Genomic DNA, 15,722 nt, shown 5'->3' with positions numbered 1-15,722 from the left:
GACTGTCCCCTCCAGAGAAAGGTGTGTGATGTCTGACTGTTTTCTGGGCACAGACTGCCCCTCCAGAGAAAGGTGTGTGATGTCTGACTGTTTTCTGGGCTACAGACTGCCCCTCCAGAGAAAGGTGTGTGATGTCTGACTGTTTTCTGGGCACAGACTGCCCCTCCAGAGAAAGGTGTGTGATGTCTGACTGTTTTCTGGGCTACAGACTGCCCCTCCAGAGAAAGGTGTGTGATGTCTGACTGTTTTCTGGGCTACAGACTGCCCCTCCAGAGAAAGGTGTGTGATGTCTGACTGTTTTCTGGCTACAGACTGCCCCTCCAGAGAAAGGTGTGTGATGTCTGACTGTTTTCTGGGCACAGACTGCCCCTCCAGAGAAAGGTGTGTGATGTCTGACTGTTTTCTGGGCTACAGACTGCCCCTCCAGAGAAAGGTGTGTGATGTCTGACTGTTTTCTGGGCTACAGACTGCCCCTCCAGAGAAAGGTGTGTGATGTCTGACTGTTTTCTGGGCACAGACTGCCCCTCCAGAGAAAGGTGTGTGATGTCTGACTGTTTTCTGGGCACAGACTGCCCCTCCAGAGAAAGGTGTGTGATGTCTGACTGTTTTCTGGGCTACAGACTGCCCCTCCAGAGAAAGGTGTGTGATGTCTGACTGTTTTCTGGGTACAGACTGCCCCTCCAGAGAAAGGTGTGTGATGTCTGACTGTTTTCTGGGCACAGACTGCCCCTCCAGAGAAAGGTGTGTGATGTCTGCTGTTTTCTGGGCACAGACTGCCCCTCCAGAGAAAGGTGTGTGATGTCTGACTGTTTTCTGGGTACAGACTGCCCCTCCAGAGAAAGGTGTGTGATGTCTGACTGTTTTCTGGGCACAGACTGCCCCTCCAGAGAAAGGTGTGTGATGTCTGACTGTTTTCTGGGCACAGACTGCCCCTCCAGAGAAAGGTGTGTGATGTCTGACTGTTTTCTGGGTACAGACTGCCCCTCCAGAGAAAGGTGTGTGATGTCTGACTGTTTTCTGGGCACAGACTGCCCCTCCAGAGAAAGGTGTGTGATGTCTGACTGTTTTCTGGGTACAGACTGCCCCTCCAGAGAAAGGTGTGTGATGTCTGTTTTCTGGGCACAGACTGCCCCTCCAGAGAAAGGTGTGTGATGTCTGACTGTTTTCTGGGCACAGACTGCCCCTCCAGAGAAAGGTGTGTGATGTCTGACTGTTTTCTGGGTACAGACTGCCCCTCCAGAGAAAGGTGTGTGATGTCTGACTGTTTTCTGGGCACAGACTGCCCCTCCAGAGAAAGGTGTGTGATGTCTGTTTTCTGGGCACAGACTGTCCCTCCAGAGAAAGGTGTGTGATGTCTGACTGTTTTCTGGGTACAGACTGCCCCTCCAGAGAAAGGTGTGTGATGTCTGACTGTTTTCTGGGTACAGACTGCCCCTCCAGGGAAAGGTGTGTGATGTCTGACTGTTTTCTGGCTACAGACTGCCCCTCCAGAGAAAGGTGTGTGATGTCTGTTTTCTGGCTACAGACTGCCCCTCCAGAGAAAGGTGTGTGATGTCTGTTTTCTGGGCACAGACTGCCCCTCCAGAGAAAGGTGTGTGATGTCTGACTGTTTTCTGGCTACAGACTGCCCCTCCAGAGAAAGGTGTGTGATGTCTGACTGTTTTCTGGCTACAGACTGCCCCTCCAGAGAAAGGTGTGTGATGTCTGACTGTTTTCTGGCTACAGACTGCCCCTCCAGAGAAAGGTGTGTGATGTCTGACTGTTTTCTGGGCACAGACTGTCCCTCCAGAGAAAGGTGTGTGATGTCTGACTGTTTTCTGGGTACAGACTGCCCCTCCAGAGAAAGGTGTGTGATGTCTGACTGTTTTCTGGGTACAGACTGCCCCTCCAGAGAAAGGTGTGTGATGTCTGTTTTCTGGCTACAGACTGCCCCTCCAGAGAAAGGTGTGTGATGTCTGTTTTCTGGGCACAGACTGCCCCTCCAGAGAAAGGTGTGTGATGTCTGACTGTTTTCTGGGTACAGACTGCCCCTCCAGAGAAAGGTGTGTGATGTCTGTTTTCTGGGCACAGACTGCCCCTCCAGAGAAAGGTGTGTGATGTCTGACTGTTTTCTGGGCACAGACTGCCCCTCCAGAGAAAGGTGTGTGATGTCTGACTGTTTTCTGGGCACAGACTGCCCCTCCAGAGAAAGGTGTGTGATGTCTGACTGTTTTCTGGGTACAGACTGCCCCTCCAGAGAAAGGTGTGTGATGTCTGACTGTTTTCTGGGCACAGACTGCCCCTCCAGAGAAAGGTGTGTGATGTCTGTTTTCTGGGTACAGACTGCCCCTCCAGAGAAAGGTGTGTGATGTCTGACTGTTTTCTGGGTACAGACTGCCCCTCCAGAGAAAGGTGTGTGATGTCTGTTTTCTGGGCACAGACTGCCCCTCCAGAGAAAGGTGTGTGATGTCTGACTGTTTTCTGGGCACAGACTGCCCCTCCAGAGAAAGGTGTGTGATGTCTGACTGTTTTCTGGGTACAGACTGCCCCTCCAGAGAAAGGTGTGTGATGTCTGACTGTTTTCTGGGCACAGACTGCCCCTCCAGAGAAAGGTGTGTGATGTCTGACTGTTTTCTGGGTACAGACTGCCCCTCCAGAGAAAGGTGTGTGATGTCTGTTTTCTGGGCACAGACTGTCCCTCCAGAGAAAGGTGTGTGATGTCTGACTGTTTTCTGGGTACAGACTGCCCCTCCAGAGAAAGGTGTGTGATGTCTGACTGTTTTCTGGGTACAGACTGCCCCTCCAGAGAAAGGTGTGTGATGTCTGCTGTTTTCTGGGCACAGACTGTCCCTCCAGAGAAAGGTGTGTGATGTCTGTTTTCTGGGCACAGACTGTCCCTCCAGAGAAAGGTGTGTGATGTCTGACTGTTTTCTGGGTACAGACTGCCCCTCCAGAGAAAGGTGTGTGATGTCTGACTGTTTTCTGGGTACAGACTGCCCCTCCAGAGAAAGGTGTGTGATGTCTGACTGTTTTCTGGCTACAGACTGCCCCTCCAGAGAAAGGTGTGTGATGTCTGTTTTCTGGCTACAGACTGCCCCTCCAGAGAAAGGTGTGTGATGTCTGTTTTCTGGGCACAGACTGCCCCTCCAGAGAAAGGTGTGTGATGTCTGACTGTTTTCTGGCTACAGACTGCCCCTCCAGAGAAAGGTGTGTGATGTCTGACTGTTTTCTGGCTACAGACTGCCCCTCCAGAGAAAGGTGTGTGATGTCTGACTGTTTTCTGGCTACAGACTGCCCCTCCAGAGAAAGGTGTGTGATGTCTGACTGTTTTCTGGGCACAGACTGTCCCTCCAGAGAAAGGTGTGTGATGTCTGACTGTTTTCTGGGTACAGACTGCCCCTCCAGAGAAAGGTGTGTGATGTCTGACTGTTTTCTGGGTACAGACTGCCCCTCCAGAGAAAGGTGTGTGATGTCTGTTTTCTGGGCACAGACTGCCCCTCCAGAGAAAGGTGTGTGATGTCTGTTTTCTGGGCACAGACTGCCCCTCCAGAGAAAGGTGTGTGATGTCTGACTGTTTTCTGGGTACAGACTGCCCCTCCAGAGAAAGGTGTGTGATGTCTGTTTTCTGGGCACAGACTGCCCCTCCAGAGAAAGGTGTGTGATGTCTGACTGTTTTCTGGGCACAGACTGCCCCTCCAGAGAAAGGTGTGTGATGTCTGACTGTTTTCTGGGTACAGACTGCCCCTCCAGAGAAAGGTGTGTGATGTCTGACTGTTTTCTGGGCACAGACTGCCCCTCCAGAGAAAGGTGTGTGATGTCTGACTGTTTTCTGGGTACAGACTGCCCCTCCAGAGAAAGGTGTGTGATGTCTGACTGTTTTCTGGGCACAGACTGCCCCTCCAGAGAAAGGTGTGTGATGTCTGTTTTCTGGGTACAGACTGCCCCTCCAGAGAAAGGTGTGTGATGTCTGACTGTTTTCTGGGTACAGACTGCCCCTCCAGAGAAAGGTGTGTGATGTCTGTTTTCTGGGCACAGACTGCCCCTCCAGAGAAAGGTGTGTGATGTCTGACTGTTTTCTGGGCACAGACTGCCCCTCCAGAGAAAGGTGTGTGATGTCTGACTGTTTTCTGGGTACAGACTGCCCCTCCAGAGAAAGGTGTGTGATGTCTGACTGTTTTCTGGGCACAGACTGCCCCTCCAGAGAAAGGTGTGTGATGTCTGACTGTTTTCTGGGTACAGACTGCCCCTCCAGAGAAAGGTGTGTGATGTCTGACTGTTTCTGGGCACAGACTGCCCCTCCAGAGAAAGGTGTGTGATGTCTGACTGTTTTCTGGGCACAGACTGCCCCTCCAGAGAAAGGTGTGTGATGTCTGACTGTTTTCTGGGCACAGACTGCCCCTCCAGAGAAAGGTGTGTGATGACTGTTTTCTGGCTACAGACTGCCCCTCCAGAGAAAGGTGTGTGATGTCTGTTTTCTGGCTACAGACTGTCCCTCCAGAGAAAGGTGTGTGATGTCTGACTGTTTTCTGGCTACAGACTGCCCCTCCAGAGAAAGGTGTGTGATGTCTGACTGTTTTCTGGGTACAGACTGCCCCTCCAGGGAAAGGTGTGTGATGTCTGACTGTTTTCTGGCTACAGACTGCCCCTCCAGAGAAAGGTGTGTGATGTCTGTTTTCTGGCTACAGACTGCCCCTCCAGAGAAAGGTGTGTGATGTCTGTTTTCTGGGCACAGACTGCCCCTCCAGAGAAAGGTGTGTGATGTCTGACTGTTTTCTGGCTACAGACTGCCCCTCCAGAGAAAGGTGTGTGATGTCTGACTGTTTTCTGGCTACAGACTGCCCCTCCAGAGAAAGGTGTGTGATGTCTGACTGTTTTCTGGCTACAGACTGCCCCTCCAGAGAAAGGTGTGTGATGTCTGACTGTTTTCTGGGCACAGACTGTCCCTCCAGAGAAAGGTGTGTGATGTCTGACTGTTTTCTGGGTACAGACTGCCCCTCCAGAGAAAGGTGTGTGATGTCTGACTGTTTTCTGGGTACAGACTGCCCCTCCAGAGAAAGGTGTGTGATGTCTGTTTTCTGGCTACAGACTGCCCCTCCAGAGAAAGGTGTGTGATGTCTGTTTTCTGGGCACAGACTGCCCCTCCAGAGAAAGGTGTGTGATGTCTGACTGTTTTCTGGGTACAGACTGCCCCTCCAGAGAAAGGTGTGTGATGTCTGTTTTCTGGGCACAGACTGCCCCTCCAGAGAAAGGTGTGTGATGTCTGACTGTTTTCTGGGCACAGACTGCCCCTCCAGAGAAAGGTGTGTGATGTCTGACTGTTTTCTGGGCACAGACTGCCCCTCCAGAGAAAGGTGTGTGATGTCTGACTGTTTTCTGGGTACAGACTGCCCCTCCAGAGAAAGGTGTGTGATGTCTGACTGTTTTCTGGGTACAGACTGCCCCTCCAGAGAAAGGTGTGTGATGTCTGTTTTCTGGGTACAGACTGCCCCTCCAGAGAAAGGTGTGTGATGTCTGACTGTTTTCTGGGTACAGACTGCCCCTCCAGAGAAAGGTGTGTGATGTCTGTTTTCTGGGCACAGACTGCCCCTCCAGAGAAAGGTGTGTGATGTCTGACTGTTTTCTGGGCACAGACTGCCCCTCCAGAGAAAGGTGTGTGATGTCTGACTGTTTTCTGGGTACAGACTGCCCCTCCAGAGAAAGGTGTGTGATGTCTGACTGTTTTCTGGGCACAGACTGCCCCTCCAGAGAAAGGTGTGTGATGTCTGACTGTTTTCTGGGTACAGACTGCCCCTCCAGAGAAAGGTGTGTGATGTCTGTTTTCTGGGCACAGACTGTCCCTCCAGAGAAAGGTGTGTGATGTCTGACTGTTTTCTGGGTACAGACTGCCCCTCCAGAGAAAGGTGTGTGATGTCTGACTGTTTTCTGGGTACAGACTGCCCCTCCAGGGAAAGGTGTGTGATGTCTGACTGTTTTCTGGCTACAGACTGCCCCTCCAGAGAAAGGTGTGTGATGTCTGTTTTCTGGCTACAGACTGCCCCTCCAGAGAAAGGTGTGTGATGTCTGTTTTCTGGGCACAGACTGCCCCTCCAGAGAAAGGTGTGTGATGTCTGACTGTTTTCTGGCTACAGACTGCCCCTCCAGAGAAAGGTGTGTGATGTCTGACTGTTTTCTGGCTACAGACTGCCCCTCCAGAGAAAGGTGTGTGATGTCTGACTGTTTTCTGGCTACAGACTGCCCCTCCAGAGAAAGGTGTGTGATGTCTGTTTTCTGGCTACAGACTGCCCCTCCAGAGAAAGGTGTGTGATGTCTGTTTTCTGGGCACAGACTGCCCCTCCAGAGAAAGGTGTGTGATGTCTGACTGTTTTCTGGCTACAGACTGCCCCTCCAGAGAAAGGTGTGTGATGTCTGACTGTTTTCTGGCTACAGACTGCCCCTCCAGAGAAAGGTGTGTGATGTCTGACTGTTTTCTGGCTACAGACTGCCCCTCCAGAGAAAGGTGTGTGATGTCTGTTTTCTGGGCACAGACTGCCCCTCCAGAGAAAGGTGTGTGATGTCTGACTGTTTTCTGGCTACAGACTCCAGAGAAAGTCAGCACCCCACCAGATCACTCACAGTAAAACAGACACAGATAGACGCACACACATACACGCACAGTCACACACATGCACACTCATGTACACATATACGCACGCTTAACTAATACGCGCGCGCGCACGCACGCACGCACGCACGCACACACACACACACACACACACACACACACACTCATACAGAGAGAGAGACTGAAAGAGTTCTATTCACCTGCCCCAATCTATCCTCTCACCCTCCAGTCAATGTCAACAGCCGATAACCACTGACTCACCGCCACAGCCCTGTTTCCTTCCACACCCTTCGTCTGGGGGTGAGTGTGTGATACTGTGTGGTGGTTGGGAAAGCTCTGTGTGTGTGTGTGTGTGTGTGTGTGTGTGTGTGTGTGTGTGTGTGTGTGTGAGAGAGAGAGAGAGAGAGAGAGAGAGATTTTTTATTTGAATCCGTCAAGTAAAGACTTAAACATGCTGTGTTCTTTTGTAAGATGTTGAATGCGCGACAGTGTTCTGACAAATACTGAAAGCGATGCACACCAAGATTTATCGACTGATCAAGGTAGAAACTGGTTCAGTGAGAACTTCGCACGTCATTAGTTTTTAGACAACGTCAGAGTGAGCCCGTTGCTTACTTAATTGAGAAACTGATGTTTTTTTTAAAGCGATAATTAATCAAGGAACCGAAGCATACAGCAAAAAGGAGAGAAGTGGATCATGAGCGGAACGACCTGTCGGATGACTACTTGCTCAAAAGTGCTTGAAACTCATTCTTTCACCCTCTCCTTCTCGTGTGATGATCGCTCTCTCGAGTCATTCGTTCCGTGTTTGCCCAGGCTTTCTGACAATCCCACGCTTCCTTACTTTGAGAGAAACTTTGGGTGGCACCTCCACTGACACTTTCTCTCACTTTGAGAGAAACTTTGGGTGGCACCTCCACTGACACTTTCTCTCACTTTGAGAGAAACTTTGGGTGGCACCTCCACTGACACTTTCTCTCACTTTGAGAGAAACTTTGGGTGGCACCTCCACTGACACTTTCTCTCACTTTGAGAGAAACTTTGGGTGGCACCTCCACTGACACTTTCTCTCACTTTACGAGAAACTGTGGGACTGCGAGAAAATGTGCTCGTTCCATAGCCACACTGTCTCGATTTGTGTCAGAAAGTATGAAATAGTTTGTCGTCGGGATTGCTGTCTTGTCCTTTCCTATCACAGATCTTAGAGAAAACTGAGAAAAAGAAAAAGGGGACGACAACAACGATGATCATGAAAACGATGATGGCGTTAGCGAGGACTGTAATTGAAACTGACACCTGTTTGTTGCGTTAAACATGAAACGGATCATTGCAGTGCACCCATATCATTCAATATCAGAATCAACAAGCAAACAACAAAGTCAAGTTATGGCGATGTGTAGAACTTAAACAGATGTATATCAAGACTTGGCCCTAATCTTTTTCCCACGGAAGTTGGGAATAACATCAAAATGTAACAATTTCCAATCACAATGCTATATCCTGGCGTAGTGAGCGTGAAAACGGGACCAAATCAATTGGTGTATTTGTGTTTGTATGTTGTGGTGCAACATTTTCTGTTCCATTTGTGAGGAAGTGTGGCGGGGGGTCGACCAGTGGCAGGGGAACGGCCACGGTATTTTCTTTCTTTCTTTTCTTGCTTCTGTCGATATTTTCTTTCTTTCTTTTTTTTCGTAAATAAACAAGTGTTTGTTTGTTTGTTTGCACGTGTGCGTGCCTGCTTGCGTGCCTTGCGGTCCCCCCTCCCCTCTTTCTGCCCCCGGAACAGAAGGCGGATGAGGGTGTGTCGCACAGCGCCAGTGACCCCACAAGTTACACACAGCGCCAGTGACCCCACACACAGCGCCAGTGACCCCACAAGTTACACACAGCGCCAGTGACCCCACACGTTACACACCGCGTCAGTGACCCCACACGTTACACACAGCGCCAGTGACCCCACATGTTACACACAGCGCCAGTGACCCCACACACAGCGCCAGTGACCCCACATGTTACACACAGCGCCAGTGACCCCACAAGTTACACACAGCGCCAGTGACCCCACAAGTTACACACAGCGCCAGTGACCCCACACGTTACACACAGCGCCAGTGACCCCACACGTTACACACAGCGCCAGTGACCCCACACACAGCGCCAGTGACCCCACAAGTTACATACAGCGCCAGTGACCCCACACGTTACACACAGCGCCAGTGACCCCACACGTTACACACAGCGCCAGTGACCCCACAAGTTACACACAGCGCCTGTGACCCCACAAGTTACACACAGCGCCTGTGACCCCACATGTTACACACTGCTTCAGTGACCCCACATGTTACACACCGCGTCAGTGACCCCACACGTTACACACAGCGCCAGTGACCCCACACGTTACACACAGCGCCAGTGACCCCACACGTTACACACAGCGCCAGTGACCCCACATGTTACACACAGCGCCAGTGACCCCACACGTTACACACAGCGCCAGTGACCCCACATGTTACACACAGCGCCAGTGACCCCACACGTTACACACAGCGCCAGTGACCCCACACGTTACACACAGCGCCAGTGACCCCACATGTTACACACAGCGCCAGTGACCCCACATGTTACACACAGCCACAGAAGGCTGATAGGCGCACGCGATGAAAAATGAAATTCCTCCCTCTTGAAGATGGTGAATGAGGGGAATTAGAAGCTGAGGAAACCTGGCCATTTTTTTCCTGTCACGATTTAATCCAGGCTAGTCGCCTAGACGGCTTTGTCACGGGTCGCTGCGTCTAGCGCCATTGTTGTGGGGGCCAGTCGTTTTTGTGTGTGTGAATGTCCGGGGTCTGAACGGAGGGGAGATGGGGGAGGGGGTGACTGATATCCGTTACTTGTAATTGTCTGCTGAACGGGTGGGCAAGGTATACAGCTCCATGGGAAAGGTGGGGGAGGAGGAGAGAGGGAGGAGGGTCAAGTGTGGTAGAGAAAGGTGGATGGGCATGGATGGAGGAGATATCCTCACCGTTCACCTCAATCACCATCTCTTGGTGCTGGTTTTTTTCTTCAATATTTTGTTATTGATCTTATTTATCATTTGATCGGCATTTCCAAACTTGAGATGTTCCGTTCATATTGTGTCGTTGGTCAGAAATGGTGAGTCTTTTATATTGTGAAGAAAAAGAAGAGGGAAGAAGTTCTTGTGTTTTTCTTTGTCGATGTTTGTGAACCCAGTGGGGAGAGGGGAAAGACGAAGAGGGTGGAGGACGTAGAGAGAGACAGACAGAGAGAGAGAGAGACAGAGAGAGAGAGAGAGAGAGAGAGAGAGAGAGAGCTAGAAAAAAAGAAGGGAGGGATTAGGAAGGGAGAGAGGAAACAGCTGCAAAAACATGGCCCGTGTGAATTATGTTGTGTTTAAGGCGGTGCCATAAATGGCCGCCGTGTACACTAATATTGCAGGAAAGAAATTGTCGGATGCCTGTCGACATATGGTACAACTGGCTGGGAGGCGCTTTGTTCTTACTCTCGTAATACGCTTCACCTCTGCCGAGAAATAAAATTAAATAATTGTGTTTGTTCACGTTGATTGTCGGTAAACAATCAAGTGAGTTCATGAAAGCATCTGGTAAACTCGTACCCGTGCACGTATGCGCGTGATGTCGGACCACGAAAACACACACACACACACACACACACACACACACACACACACACACACACACACACACACACACTCATAAACACACACACACACACACACACACACATAAACACACACACACACACATAAACACACACACACACACACACACACACTCATAAACACACACACACACACACACACACACACACGTAAACACACACACACACACACACACACACACACACACAAACACACACACACGCACGCACGCACACAGAGTTGTAGAAAGGCTGATTATTTGTATGATAAAGCAACCAAGAAGTGAAGATACTGAATGATATGACTCTCCATGTCATGTTTTGTCCCGTTACGGTAAGTCACAGTACACTGTGATTCCAAAGGAAGAGAGACGAGGAAAGACATGACAGACAGACACACACACACACACAGACAGGCACACAAACAGACACACACACACACAAACAGACAGACAGGCACACAAACAGACACACACAGACAGGCACACAAACAGACAGACAGGCACACAAACAGACACACACACACACACAAACAGACAGACAGGCACACAAACAGACACACACACACACACACACAAACAGACAGACACACACACAAACAGACAGACAGACACACAGATAGACAACCAAACAGGCAGACAGATACAAAGATGGACAAACAAACAGACAGACACACATAGACAAACAGACAGACACACACACAGATAGACTAACAAACAGACAGACAGACATACAGACAAACAAACAGACAGACACACAGACAGACAAACAAACAGACATACAGACACACAGACAGACAAATAGGAATGCCCACAGAGGTATACAAATTGAGCAACAGTTTGAAGAATAAGCTCTTTATCGTGATTTTCGTCAGGAAAGACAAGTTGATGTCACCAATCCCAAAGCGGTATATTGCTCATGAATCAGATTCTTCCAACAATCAAGCCGATTACAGTTTCCAGTTTCAGGACAGGTCATGGGGCCAGATGTACATTGTAAGAGGCTCTTTTGGGGATAAATACTGTGGATCACAAGGCAATCCTTAAACAACAGCTATATTCATGTGATTTGTTTTTAGGGTTGGCAAGGGTGTGTTGTGTGTGTGTGTGTGTGTGTGTGTGTGTGTGTGTGTGTGTGTGAGTGGGGGTGGAGATACAGTGAGGATTCTCAGTCTAACATTATATGTGTGCCCTCCGAAAATTATGTTGCTGTCAGACCAACAATCGTCAGTTCCAGATCTGCTGCACAAAGCCGGGTCTGTAGGGGAACACAAAAGACAACACACACAAAAACAGTGTCGTGTCATTTCGGGGACTTCCATTTGATCCCTCCTGAAAATCTCACCCCCGGCTCCACCTTCTCTGAGCTCCCTCCCTAGTTCTGCCCCCCCCCCCCCCCCCACCCCCACCCCCACCCCCGTTGGCCCTCCACACCCCACCCCTTTGTCTCAGAAGCGGATCTGAGCCGTCAAGACACCTCGAGAGTAAATTAATTCATCGGAACAGTTGAGCTCCCCCGCCTGATACAGCTTGTTGCTCGTCTCCTTGTGACGAAACTTGAGCGGTGTAAGAGATAGGCAGAAGGTTGTGTGGGGGAGAATGCCAGCCGAAATGAAACCATTAATAAATCAGACACCGTGTGCTGATGGGCTGGCGGGGGGACTCTGGCGGTCGGCGGGTTTGAGTTTTATCTGTCAAGGTTACGGGGACTGAAGAAGAAGTAAAAGGTAGGTTGCGAGAATGCGTCAGTGTGTGTGTGTGTGTGTGTGTGTGTGTGTGTGTGTGTGTGTGTGTGTGTGTGTGTGTGTGTGTGTGTGTGTGATCTTCAGTTTAACGTCTATCCACTATAAGTGTTTTTAGACGGAAAGGAGTAAAGTTGTGGATAAAGGAAAGGGAATGCATGTGAATATTAGTGTAAAAAAGTGTTCATGTTATGTATCAGAGGAAAGATATATTATTATAAGAAAAAGTCTAAAGAGACTGTGGTGTGTATTGAATGAGGTGTCATGGGAGGGAGAATATGTATATGCATATCAACAAGTATTAACCTACAACAATGTAAATAGAAATAACAACATTAATTATAATACATCAGAGGATACCAACTGGACTTGTGTGTGTTTGTGTCTGTGTGTGTGTGTTTGTGTCTGTGTCTGTGTCTATGTGTGTGTGGGGGGGAGTGGGGTCTGTGTGTGTGTGTGTGTGTGTGTGTGTGTGTCAATGTCTGTGTATATGTGTGTCTGTGTGTGTCTGTGTTCCTGCGTGTGCACTGTGTTCGTATGCTGGTGTACGTGTACGTGTTGGTGTGCCCTTGCATGTAAGAAAGGAAGGGATACAGCAGAAGGATGGTCTGGTAATTCTTTTATGAGAGAGAGAGAGAGAGAGAGAGAGAGAGAGAGAGAGAGAGAGAGAAGCAATTATCAAGTGCCACAATTCCACAAGCCCTGCCTTGTTCCACAAACCCAGACTTTCGGACTTTCAGGCGGCAATATCCCTCCCTCACTGGCTCACATAGACCACACAAATACACACAACTATTGCACCCTTGAGAGAGAGAGAGAGAGAGAGAGAGAGAGAGAGAGAGAGAGAGACCCCCCCACACACACACACAGACTGTCAGACAGACAGACAGAGAGACAGACAGGCAGACAGACATAGAGAGACAGACAGACAGACAGACAGACAGACAAACAAATAGGGACTGACGGGGACAGGGACTGACTGCTGGAAACAGGCAGACAGATAGGCAGAGGCTGGAAGGAAATCGGAAAAAAAGTAGTTTATTCTGCACATACCGAGGCCTCAACTTCATGAAATAAAAGGCGTGTAAAACATGGCTATACTGACAAAGGTGACATACTGTGACGTGACTGCTCGCTTGAGAGGGAGGGAGGGAGGGAGGGAAAGAGAAAGACACATATTGAGTGGCAAACAGACAAACGTAGGCATTAACAGAGAGACAGAGACAGGGACAGACTGATAGAGACACAAACAGACAGGCAGATTGAGAAAGAGAGAATGTTAGCTCACGCTTTCTCACGCTCTCGCACTTTCTTTTACTTAACGAGAAAGCGTTGGATTGCGAGAAAGCGTGTGGTGTGCCTTCAGGCTTTCTCACTATGTGCGAGAAAGCGTGGGAAGTCTGTCTTTTTTATTTTTATTTTTTAAACATTTATCATTATTATTATCATTATTATTATTATTATGAGCGTTTATGCCTAATCTTGAAAATAAGCCCAAGGCGTTTACAAATAAAACACATACGTAAATATGAAAAAGGAAAATTCTTTCGTCTTGTCGTTTCCCAACACAAATCGTACAGACACTTGGGAAACAGAAAAAGAAGAGAGAAAGAAGGGAGCGACGACAGATCATGACTGATAATGATGGTGACGTTAGTGAAGATGTTGACGGTGATGGCGTGTGTGTGTGTGTGTGTGTGTGTGTGTGTGTGTTTCCTTTTGTTTGTTTGGTTGGTTAATTTGTTTTCCTTCTTTGACTCTGCTTTTAAAACATTGAAAATTTTAGAATCTTTTCTCGTTCAGAGTGTCTTCTCCGAAACTGAAAAGCTCTTGTCCGTGCACCGTTGCATGCGAAAGGATGCTAACACAAACAGATGGGTGCGCCTCTCACGATTTCTCACAAAATGAGAGAAACCATGGGATTGCGGAAAAGTGTGGATAAACAAGAGCACTGGAAGCAGCACTTTATTCTTCAAGGCATGAAATGAAAGGTGTGTAGACATCAACGTACTGATAAAATTGGTGCCCTCTGACGTGTCTGCGTATTGTATCGGTATGACAGAGAGGGAGAGAGAGGGGGTTGGGGGGGGGGGGGGGGGGGGCAGGGAGACAGACATTGAGAAGTCACGAACTGAAAAACTGGTCAGTTCCACGTTCAAGACTTCACGGTCCAAAACCACCCTCTCTCTGTCTCTCCCTGTCTCTCTCCCTCCTGCCCCATCCAATGCCTCATTACCGCAGGACGGCGGCGCTTGGAAAACCAAACACATGGCATCACTTTGTGTGACCATCACGTAACCGTCCGCATACCATAGCATCCCAACAACAACCACCTCCACCCCACTCCTTGCTCTCGCTCCCTCTCTCTCCCTCTCCCTCTGTTCGTTCGCCTCTTTTCTTCAAGGTTTGCGCGCGCGTGCGCGTGTGTGTATGCGCATATTTTTTTATGTGTGTGTGTGTGCATGCGTGCGTGCGTGCGTGTGTGTGTGTGTGTGTGCGTGCGTGCGTGCGTGTGTGTGTGTGTGTGCGTGCGTGTGTGTGTATGTGTGTGCGCGCGCGCGTGTGTGTGTGTGCGTGTTCCACAGGCCGCATTGCCGGCAATAGCACAGGGACCGACAAACACGAATAGAAGGACTCGAATCGTCCGCACGCGCGGCGCAGCAGCAAAAGCGAGCGCTGAGTCCCGTGCGTTGCTGTCTCTTCGTGTTCTCCTTGCTAGTTTCTCTCACTGCTGGTTTTTGCAAGCGGCGTTCTTGCTTATGTCGCTAAAGTTTGTTTGATGCCACTGTAGTTTGGAGATTATTTCGGTAGCTGTGCAGAGATCTGTGTTTTGCGTGTGATTTGATTTTAGGGGGTATCCCCCTCAAGTTCCATTTTCGAAGTTCTATTGATTTTAATGAATAGTGAATGTTTTCTTCTTCCACGCTGAATGCTATAAAGTGACTGTTGATGGTTTTGCTGAAGGGAGAAAAAACGAATCGTCACTAGGTAAGTGTGTGAAGGTGTTACTTTCACTTTCGATTGTTTTGTTGTAGCGTTTGTTTCTTTGTCTCTCTTTGTTCATATCTCCATTTCAGGCTACTCCTCTCTGTTTCTCAGTCTATCTGTCTCTCTCTGTTTCTCTCTGTCTCTATGTGTCTCTCTGTGTGTTTCCGCCTTTGTCTCTGTTTTTGTCTCTGTCTCTCTCTGTCTCTCTCTCTGTGTCTCAGTCTCGTACACTTGTATGTGAAGGAGCTATGGCCACATGAAAGATAAAATACCAGCAGAAATACTTTATCGTTGCAGAACAAAGAAATTAATTGTTGTCTATAAAAAATATATCTTTAGATACGTCTCACTGAGACGCACACACACACACACACACAAACACACACACACACACACACACACACACACACACACATACATACATACATACACCCATACATACATGCATACACTCAACACACTCCACACTTACACATGCACCTCCATCCCTCAAAACATACAAATACACATGCATCTCCTTATTCCCGCCTCACCCCCAGGACCCCCCTCCTCCCTCACCCCTCATCCCCTCCCCCACCCTCCTACCCCACCACACACACCATCTGTTGTTATTCAGTTACCACTGGCCGAACATGATCGCTGAGCATTCAGCGTGTGGCATTCCTGATCTGATACGTCTGTTTTTGTTTTGCTCTTCTGTGTGTGTGTGTGTGTGTGTGTGTGTGTGTGTGTGTG

The 15,722-nt window shown here is 49.1% G+C and overlaps 1 protein-coding gene across 1 annotated transcript in view; it reads left to right on the top strand.

Annotated features, from left to right (window-relative positions):
- The first annotated feature begins 14,742 nt into the window (after positions 1–14,742).
- Positions 14,743–15,722, top strand: part of LOC143291981 (frizzled-5-like) — a 174,478-nt gene continuing 173,498 nt past the window's right edge. The window contains exon 1 of the mRNA XM_076602137.1: positions 14,743–14,987. The gene's annotated coding sequence lies outside the window, so the exon portion shown is untranslated. The remainder of the gene's footprint in view (positions 14,988–15,722) is intronic.

This window comes from Babylonia areolata, chromosome 1, assembly GCF_041734735.1.
Source record: "Babylonia areolata isolate BAREFJ2019XMU chromosome 1, ASM4173473v1, whole genome shotgun sequence".
Classification (NCBI taxonomy): Eukaryota; Metazoa; Mollusca; class Gastropoda; order Neogastropoda; family Buccinidae; genus Babylonia; species Babylonia areolata.
This window is presented reverse-complemented; position numbering and strand designations above follow the sequence as displayed.